The sequence below is a fragment of the Pteropus alecto genome, unplaced genomic scaffold (genome assembly GCF_000325575.1).
Source record: "Pteropus alecto unplaced genomic scaffold, ASM32557v1 scaffold3, whole genome shotgun sequence".
In the NCBI taxonomy this organism is placed as follows: Eukaryota; Metazoa; Chordata; class Mammalia; order Chiroptera; family Pteropodidae; genus Pteropus; species Pteropus alecto.
The window spans coordinates 24545276-24555318 of record NW_006442484.1 but is presented as its reverse complement, the minus strand read 5'-3'; the positions used below and the strand labels follow the sequence as shown (position 1 = coordinate 24555318).

Sequence of the window (10043 nt, the reverse complement as noted above, 5' to 3'; positions counted from 1 at the left end):
TCTCATTCATTTAACCTACTTTTTTTTTTTTTTACCATTGCTAATCTGTACCATTTCTACTTAACTGTTTTAAGAGGAAATATTCCCTCACTGAGTGCATGGTTTGCTGTCCTTTTCCTTGCTCTTTTTCTCCTTGTCCCCATTTGTGCCGAGGCTCTGAGCAGTTTCAATCACTTACCGATTTTACTGCTGGACTCTGGGACTGCAGTGCCTCTCCTCTTAGAATATACAACCTAGTGGAAGAAAAAGACAAGGAAACAGTAAATAGAATAGGAGTCATATGTGCCACGATAGGGTGAGAACAATATGCCGGAGATAACACAGATGAGCCCCTAACTCAGGTTCAAGAGTTTAGAAAAGACATGTGGGAGAACCCAGCCAAGATCAGCAAATCCACCTAACGATCCCAGATACATGAAGACTAAATGCTTATTTTGCATGCGATTATTAGTTATTCAACATTATTGTGGGAGTGTATAACTGGTACACTACCCAACTTGATTGCATGCTCCTTAAAGGCAGGACCGTGTCTCTTCTACTTTTCCCCCAGCCCTCAATAAACAGCTCGCGATTAATAGGTTTAGGCCTTTCTTAGATTGTCAAAGATTTTAATATCACAGTTGTAGTCATGAAAAATGGGAGCTTTCTCAAGCCAATGTTGATGACCTTTCTAAAACTTTCCAGTGAGGAGAAGAGAGTAACTATTCTTCCCCAACAATCTATTGAAGGCCCCATTAGCAGCCCTTGAAAAAGGAAAGGTTTGGAGGCTGAGTGTGATTGCTCAATGGGTCTTCTGTACCAAAGAGAAGCCCTCCTGGACTCTGGTGGGATTTAGGATACTTTACAGAACAGCACGCATACCCTTTAAAGAGAAGCCAACATAGGAGAAATGCCCAGCACCATTTCTGGAATCTAAATCTCATTTGACAGTTTTTCTGGAATGCCTGTTCTTCCCAGTAATGCTTGGCTCTGACAGATGCGAAGTACATGGACCGAAAAAATTGCTGAGCTTCGTGGACTTTGGTCAGGTGGTCAGAGTTTATGGCACTGTGTCATAGTCATTTTTCATCACCAAAGGAGTGAGGAAAGTTGCTCAAAAGATCTAGCTTTACTCTATCTTGTGTAGGTATATGTCAGAATACCACTAGAAATTTACGAACTGATGTTTGTCTCTGCTTTAGATCTCCTGGAAAACTTTCCCATATCATCAACAGTTGCTTAACATCTGAAGTCTTTTCTTAAGTCAATAAGCTGGGGTGTTATATACATGCTGAGGAAGGCACACACAAGCAGATGGGAAGAATATTGGTTTACTTTGCATAATCAGCACAATGCTGTAGACTGAAGAATGAAATTATGACCCCAAGTCTACATGATGAAATCCCTGTCCTTATGATGAGAGTCTTTCTCGGTGAACCAGAGATGAAAAGTGGCTTTGGAGTAACATTGCCTAGGTTCAAATCCAGCTTGTTACTTATCTGACACATGCATGATCTTGAGCAGGAAAACAGTCTCTGAGCTCAGCCTCCTCTCTTATAAAATGGAAATGAGAGTAATACCAACTTCATTGAATAGTAGTGAGAACTACCTGGAATAAAGCATGAAAGGTTCTTAACATCGTGCATAATGAGTTCTCAGTAACTGGTGGCTGTTGTTATTAGTGATTTCTGCAGTCTTCGTTGACCTTGAAAACCAGGTAATAACAATACTAGACCAGCTTATCCTATTAGGAAATGACTGCCAGATGCTGTTTGACAAGAGATGAACCTTTAGGAGAATCTGTAGTGTATTTATATTCCCTTATGAGCCTTGTCCTCGCTGTAGATGATGCTGTTATACCACCATTATTGTGTTATCCCTAATGTGGGTGGCAACGAAATTGTGCTGAGAGTGTTTTATGCTCACTTACCCCTACTCTTTCAAGGCTGGACCACAGTCTACTAGAAAAGGAATTTGCTTAACTGTGGAAGCTGCTTACCATGTTTACCGCTTAGGGATAACTGTTCACTTCCATTGTTTGGAGTCTGGTATGATGGTAACTGTGTTGGATATAGAGTCTAGCAGCCCAGTGGCCACAGATGACTATTATCATAGTTTTAATAAGTACAAGAAATGTGTCTGTGTGATTTGCATGTGTGTGTAAGAGGGTTTTTACTTCTCCTTTAGCCATTCAGTCTTTCAACAAATATTTACCAAATGTCTACTGTATGGTAAGCGCGCTTTAAGCATCAGTAAGGTAGATATATTCCCACTGCTGACCTATATGCAAGCAGATTCATTTCCTGATCTTCCCCTGTAAACTGTATTTTCCAGGTTTCCTTGCCAAGTGTCTTCTTGCTAGATTCAGCAAGAATCTAGAAGGAGGTAGTGAAGCAGGAAGAAGAGAAATGATGGTATTTCTTGCTGTGCCCCTGTCTCCTGCCTTGGAAAGTGGCCACATCTTCTTTGCGTCCCACCTCCTGCCAGGCAGATTCTGGCATGAGTCTGATTCCCACTAGGCAGCCCAGATCTTGGGCTCATCTAACAGTCTTTCTTTTCATTGTCCTTCCAGCCCTGGGGATGATAACAGCTTCTTGCTCTTGCTTTACTCTAGGTTTTTGTACTCTCAATTTCTTCAGCACCTTTGTAACTAGTTTCCAAAATTAAATTCCCTCTGTTAAACTATCCGATGTGGTCTATGTTTTCCTGACTAGACTTTGAGTGATGTGATCTCAATACTTTACATTTTGTGGGAGATAGATATTATTCAAATAGTCCTACAAACATATGATGACATTCTGTCACATGCTACGAAGAACAAGTGCAATAGGGGCATGGGACTGGGTGGGGAGCTGCGTTGATCTAATTCAAGGTCTAGCTACTCCTAGTGAGGTCTACCCACCTGCAGCATTGCCATCTCCTGGAGGCTTGTTAGAAATGAAGACTCTCAAATACTACCTTAGTTACAACTGATTCAGAATCTGCATTTTAACAAGTTTCCCAGCTCGGAGACGTGATCCAATGATAGCATCTACTTTCAGTCTGATTACTGTGGTTCAGTCCCCCCAGCTCTAGTCTACTGGGCTTGTACAGAATCAGTGGTGGCCGTGATCAGCTTTATTCAAATAAGGAAACGTTGCGATACCTGCTTTGTAAACTTACCGAAGTGAACATGGCTGGTCAGACTCTAGGGCCAATAAAAGAGAGAGGGTGGAGATTAGGATAATTTAGATAGAAAAGCCAAAAAAACTGCTCCTTTGATGGCTTTTGGCAGGGAGCTGGAAGCTGAGCCCTAGAGGACTGGGTCTTTGAAATATATTGAAGCACGTTATGAGAAAGTAAATATCTTTCCCAAAGTGACCATATCTTGTATCAGTCAATGCAGGATCATTATAACCTTTCCACATCAGTAAACTTCAGGTGAGACTCATGCATTGTTTTCATAACCACAGTGAAAAAGGCTGTCAGAGAGACAGAAATTGTGTAAATATATAAGAAGGTTTTTAACAATGATCTCTTTAAGTTTTTAATAGTTCTCCCCTGCCCCCCACATTAATACTCCCCAAACCTATTAATTGACTTTTATGTGCTATTCCCTTCACTGTGAACATTGCCCAGAAGTGAGAATAGTGGAAGAATATACTCTGGAAGCAGAAGACCACATCAAATTCCGCCTGTGCCATACTGTGAACTGTGCTAACTTGGGCCAGTGTTGTAAAATTTCTGACACTCAGTTATACTGTGTGCCAAATGAGACTGAAAACTCTTGACTCCTTGGATTATGGCGTGGTTGAGATGGTATAAGAATGTGCTTTATAAAGTGAAAGGAACTAACTAGTGTTGAAAAACTACACTCAGAGCAAAATGAAGTGGCAAAACAGTGGGCAGAAAGTGAAAGGTGTCAAAGTGTGATTAAAGTGCTGTACCATGAAGCATCCGTACTTGGGTCAAAAAGGACTAGAACTGCACAGTGTCCCCTTGTGAATGCTTATGGCATTTTTTGAATGCTCACCTGTACATCTTTCAACCACTCACCTGCCTCTTGAGCCTGTTTTGAATTTGTGACTGCTGATATTCACTTCCTTCTTACTTGTGGCCATTCGTATAGAGATTTATTCAACAAATATTTACTGAACACTGACTCCAAACTAGCTACCATTCTAGGTGTTTGGGATACTCCATGAACAGAAAAGACCCAGAACTCCTGTTCTCACAGAGTTTACGTTATAGTAAGGTCACTTACATCTTCGGCTCTGCCTGAAGACATGGAACCTTACTGATGAGTAGGAAGATCTTTTTTTCAGTTGCTTGCTGGTTATAATTGCTGTTTGTCCAACTCTGATTTTATAGTATGTAACAGTATTTCATATTCACCCCATTTCTGGGTATCCTCTTCATGCTACCCTCCCTAATGATTGAATCTTCTCTCACGACTATGTCAAATCTGCTGCTGACCTCCTGAGATGACGAGGTGTTCCACTTCTATGATATTCCATCATTCCTTCACTCATTCCTTCAAATAATAATATTGAGAACATTATGTTAGTCACTGTGCTAGGATACAGCTATGAACAAGAAAGAGAGTAATCCTGTCTTCACAGAGCGTCCTTTCTGGCAGAGGAGCCAGTGGACACATGAACTACTCAATTATAGGTATGAAGAGGACTAAAGAGGAAAAGTGTGCCGTAATAGTAGAGTCACTAATCAGGGAACTTGGACTTGCCTGATTAGTTTACTTCCTTGAGGAAGACATTCAAACTGAATTTTGGACAATTGGGGGCAGTTGAGTGTTGGAGGGCAGAGTAAGAATAGTCTATGCAGAATAGCACATGTGTAAAGGCTCTGAGGCAGCAAAGAACTTGGCATATTTGAGAAACTAGAAAAGGTTGGTATTACTGCATTATGGAGAGTGAGTGGAGTCAGTGAACGGGATAAACTGGCATGTATATAATCTTGTAGACCATGTAAAGGATTTGAGTGGTATGCTAATTGTAATAGAAAACCACTGAAGAATTTTTTTTGTTTGTTTGTTTTTAGGCGAGGCAACCCTTGGTTGACCTCACAGATTGCAAGGACCTTGTCAGCTTACAATCCCTTATTTTTTATTTATTTTTTATGCCTATAGCACCTGATCTTCTTAGGTGGTCTCCCATCCAAATACTAACCAGGCCTGACCCTGCTTAGCTTCTGAGATCAGACGGGATTGGGCTCGTTCAGGGTGGCAAGGCCGTAGACCATGGAAGAGTTTTATATGTAGAGTTTGATATGATGTCACCCATATGTCCAAGTAAACATTTTGGCTGCGATATAAACAATAGGTTGGAGGTATGGCAAGAATGAATGCGTAGAGACCAATTGGGAAGCTATTACAGCTGTCCAGACAAGAGATGAAGTTAGCTTGGATTAGGGTTGTAGCCTTGGAGATGAAAAAATAGATTTAACAAGTATTAAGGAGTGAAAATTGGAAGCACATGGTGACTGAGTAGATATTAGCACTAAGAAAAAGGGAAGATCAAGAATGACACCCAGGATTCTGGCTTGAGCCTCTGAGTGAATGGCGATATTGTTCACTGAGATGAAACATACTGGAGAAGGACTGGGTTTTGGGGAAAAAATGACTTTAGTTTTGAATTTGTTAGATTGTGCCACCTTTAAAACATCCACAAGGAAATGATGAGTAGGTAGCTGGACATACTGGTCTAGAGATCAGAGATGACATTTGGGCTGTAAATTGCTACTCATTGTTGGGTAAACAATTCAAATATTGAAACTGATACTTCAAATCTTGACTGACGGCAAAAGCATTCTATCTACTGTTTCCATTAAATGAGTGTTCCAATTACATTATTTTAAAAGACTCTTGACAGAATATGAGACTTATAATGTCTCCATATTAAACTTCAGACTTTTAGATGTAGGAGGCCAAATTGGTCTGCATTGCCAACAACCAGATACCTCATTATTATGACAATACAATGTGTCTGTTGCAGATATTACTATTTGCCTTCCAATGTCCATTTACTTTCCTCCTTAGTAACAGAACCTGAGCTATATTTCCTAGCCTCCTTTGGAGTATTATGTGGCCCTATGACTAGAGTGCTTGCCAGTGAATGCAAAGAGTAGTACTGTGTGGGCAGAGACTATAATGGGTGGGAGGCAGGGGTGGGGAAAAGCTCATGTTCTCCTGCCTGCTGCTTCGAATCCAGATGTAATGGCTAGACAACCAGCTGCCATTTGGGTTATGAAGTCATGTGTGGCAGAGCAGAAAGATAGATGGAGACTGAGTGCTTAAGGACTTTGTGGAGCCCCTAAATTAACCATAGGTTGACTAAAGTATGTCTCGTTTTACCTAAAAAGGGGTTGGAAAGCTATGTGTATTTACATTGTAGTTGGTTCTGTTATTAACAGTCGAAGTCAATTGTTTGACGCCACATTTGGCAATTACCTGAATACTTTACTATAATGTAACCTATCATAGCATGAAATCTGGTGAAAAAAAAAATAGATTTGGATATCATCCAAAGAAGTTTATTAGTGGAGTGCTAGTGGAATCTTGTTTTAATGCTGTTTACCTCTTGCCCAGTGCTTGATCAAGAACAATATAAACACAGGGACCAGAAATATCAGCAACTGAGCTTGAATGGCAAACAGAAACTCCAAAGAAATGAATCAGCAATTTTTAAGAAATACTTGCAGATTGCATCTGTGAGCTTTTGCTGCATAACAAACCACTTCTAAACGTAGTGACTTCAAACAATAAGCATTTATCCAGTTTATGCTTTTGCACATTGGCAATTGGATTGGGCTCAGCTTGGCTGCTCTGATGTTCTAGGCCAGGCTTGGCTGCTCTTGGCTGGAGCTCATCAACCGTCTCTAATTGGGTGCCAGGTCAGATGGGGCTGACTGACTTTTGGCTGCAGTGCTTTGTTTTTCCTCTATGCAGTCTCTTATTCTCTAGGACTTATTCAGAGGTCTCAAAAAGATGGGTGGAGGTGTATAAGGTTTATTGAGGTCCAGGCTTAGAATTAGCACAAAGTTGCATCTGCACCCATCTATTGGCCAAAGCCAGTCATGAGGCCAGCCTAGATTTAAGGGGTGAAAAAATAAACTTTTTTTCTTGATGGATTTCAATAAATTGTGGTGGAATTAAGAGCTGTTTTTGCAATCTGCCACACAGACACCCAAGCGTCTAATGGAAAGAAGTGATGACGGACTATTTGCTCTAGCAGGTGTAAGATATCTGTAAAATTTCTGTAGGAAACAACTCAGGGTTCGGGATTGTGGTCATGTAATTAGGCAGGGCTGGATTCAAATCCTGACTGTGCTGTTTACTTGCTGGGTTCCTTATTTATAATGACTACTTCATGGGTTTTTGAGGGTTCTGTATATGTAAAACTCTTAGCATGGCTCCTGGCACGTGCTAAGCAATAATAAAAGGCAGCAGTTATAGTTGTTACTATAGGATACTGCTGTGGCAAAGGGTCTGGGTCGGAGACAGAATTTATCAGGACTGAAGATGAAAGGCTGGGTAAGAGAGAGGTTGGCTCGGGCTGGTAGAGAGAAAGAGTTATCACAGGATTATGCGGTGGGCTAGGGCAAGGCAGAATTCAGGATCAGACAGACTAGAGACTCATCAGAGCCACGGGCAAGCAGATCAGCACAGGACTTCTACCAACAACAGGTGTAGTTAACAATTTATTGAGCACTTACAATGTGCTAGGCACTGCTCTAAGTGCTTTACAAGTATCGATTCATTTAATCCTCACAACACTCCTGGCTAGCTGCTTTTGTTACCCCATTTTGTACTTGGGGAAATTGAGGCATAAGGAGGCTTTTTTTTTTTTTTTTTTAGCACATACCTCAAAGCTACACAGCCTACGAATGGTGAGCCAGGATACCAACCAGATCTGTCTCACTCTAAGCTCCTAGTGCCCTCACTATACTGTGGGAAGACCCAGGCAGGAGCCAGTGTCAGAGAAGTGAAGTTCAGAGGTTTCCAGAGAGGCAGAGAAGATTTGAGTAGGCCAGTATGGCACCCAAAGAACTGTAGCTGAGGAACTACGGGGGCAGGGGTGGAGAGAGAACTGTCTTAATAATTGAGACCTTTTATTTAGCTTAGCATTCCCATTTGCACTATTTCTGGCATTAAAATTTCTAGACCTCAAAATGAGGAAAGGTGAGAGTTACTTTCCCTTCACAACTTGTTGACTTCATTTACTCTTCTTCTACTGCTTCAGCCCTCTGCATCCTAACTCCCAACCCTTACCTTGGTCGAGGTCACTAGTGACCTGGGATGGCAACATCCAGTGGACTCTATTCAGTCCTGATTGTTTGGTGATGAAGAGATGCGGACGTTCATTTATTGAAATGCTTTTCTACCTGCCAGATAATCTCGGCCTAGAGGAGGAGACTTCCACCCTTTAACAAGCATGGCCTTGGGTAACTTACTCTGGGACCAAGTTCCACTCCTTCCTTCAACTTTCCTTAGCATTTACAGTAGCACATTCCTATGGCCAGTATCATGCATCTCCACTGTTTCGATATTTTTTCCTCACTCCTTTGAGTGATAAGAACATAAGTTCTACAGTCTCTTACTTGTAGTCTAGACTGTGACAACAGGAAGTAAGGGCGGTCACCATCATTTATTGAGCTCACGTTGAGGTATTTCTTTAGATACAATGCAATCAGTTTTCAGCTATGTAGTACTATTTTTATTTTGCACATATAGAAACTGAGTCTCAGAGAGAAAATTAACAAACAGCTGGTAGAGGAGGAGTCCGGATTCAAAGATACTCAGGTTATTTTGACACAGAGTCTGTGTTTTCCTGCAACCTCATGCTGCCTCTCCTAATTCACAAATGGTATACCATGGGATCAATAGCATTGTCTGCAATAACACAAGAGTCTAATTTGCATTTATTTATTTGTTTGTTTAATATTTATTTACTCTTACTGCCTTCTGGACCTAGCTGAACCAGGCTGATTGATTAAGGAGAGTATAAGCACAGACCTGCTTCCCAATTGCCCAGGGTGTAAATGTTCAGAGGTCTGAATTCTATTGGAATGCCTGGGTGCCTCTTTTTCTGTAATTTGTAGCCAGAGTCTGTCCTTAATTAGAATGTCCCTGGGATTTTATGAGGAGGGGAAAATGCACTGGTGAGCTTACAGATCAATAGCTCTTCCACGAGACACAGATATAGAGCAGGCAATAGTTCAGAGATTAGAAATTGCAATCCAGGCATGAAGGCACCTTGGAAAAACACATATTTTATCCCACCCCATACCACCCCCCCTTGGGATCACTGAGTGTCACTGAAGCCAATAAGTTAAAACTTAATATGTGAAGCTTAATGGGCAAAGCAGCATATTAACAGAGGAAAACGAGAGACATTTCTTGACCTAGTAATTTGGAAGGAGAGTAGGTGAAGTGTGTAAATTTGAGAAAATTCAAAGGTGAGTCATTTTGGAAATGTATAGTAGGCATATATCACACTAACTGCAGCTCAGAATTGTGGATCTCACTCCTGAAATCCATTAGAGCAGGGCTTCCTAGCATTTTTACCATTTTAATACTTGCATCGTTGTTTGCTTGATTTTGTCATATGTGGTTTATGTTTATTTAAAACTTCAAATGAATTAAAATGATTCTTACTCTGAAGTTTTAATGATGTTCCCTTGAGGTAATTGGAGGCACTTTGTGGTGGGAGGCATCCCAGTGCTGGGAATTATGGCATCATGGAAATGAAACCCACTGCTACCTCCTCCCATTTTTAATTTAGAAGGAACAGCTGGACATAGTGTTTAAGAGCTGAGGCTAAAAAGAAAGGAAACTCTGTGATCCAAAGAGCTGGTCTGAAAAGAGGGGTGAAAAAAGTGGTGACCTTGAAGGTCCTTGACCAAATCTGAGTAGGAATTAATGTTGTAATCACAGGAAAGGAAAAAAGACAATGGCATCCAATTCTGTCAGGAATTTAATCCCTGCCCAAGTCTTAGGATGTTATGTCTAAGAGTTCATTTATTCAACAAATATTTTCTAAGGGCCTACTATGTGCCAGGCTGTGTGA

The 10043-nt window shown here is 41.0% G+C and overlaps 2 pseudogenes; both read right to left on the bottom strand.

Moving 5' to 3' along the window:
- Positions 1–4079, bottom strand: part of LOC102886776 — a 114122-nt pseudogene extending 110043 nt beyond the window's left edge.
- Positions 4080–5095: 1016 nt separating this feature from the next.
- On the bottom strand, positions 5096–5214 carry LOC112470699 (annotated as a pseudogene).
- Positions 5215–10043: the final 4829 nt, after the last annotated feature.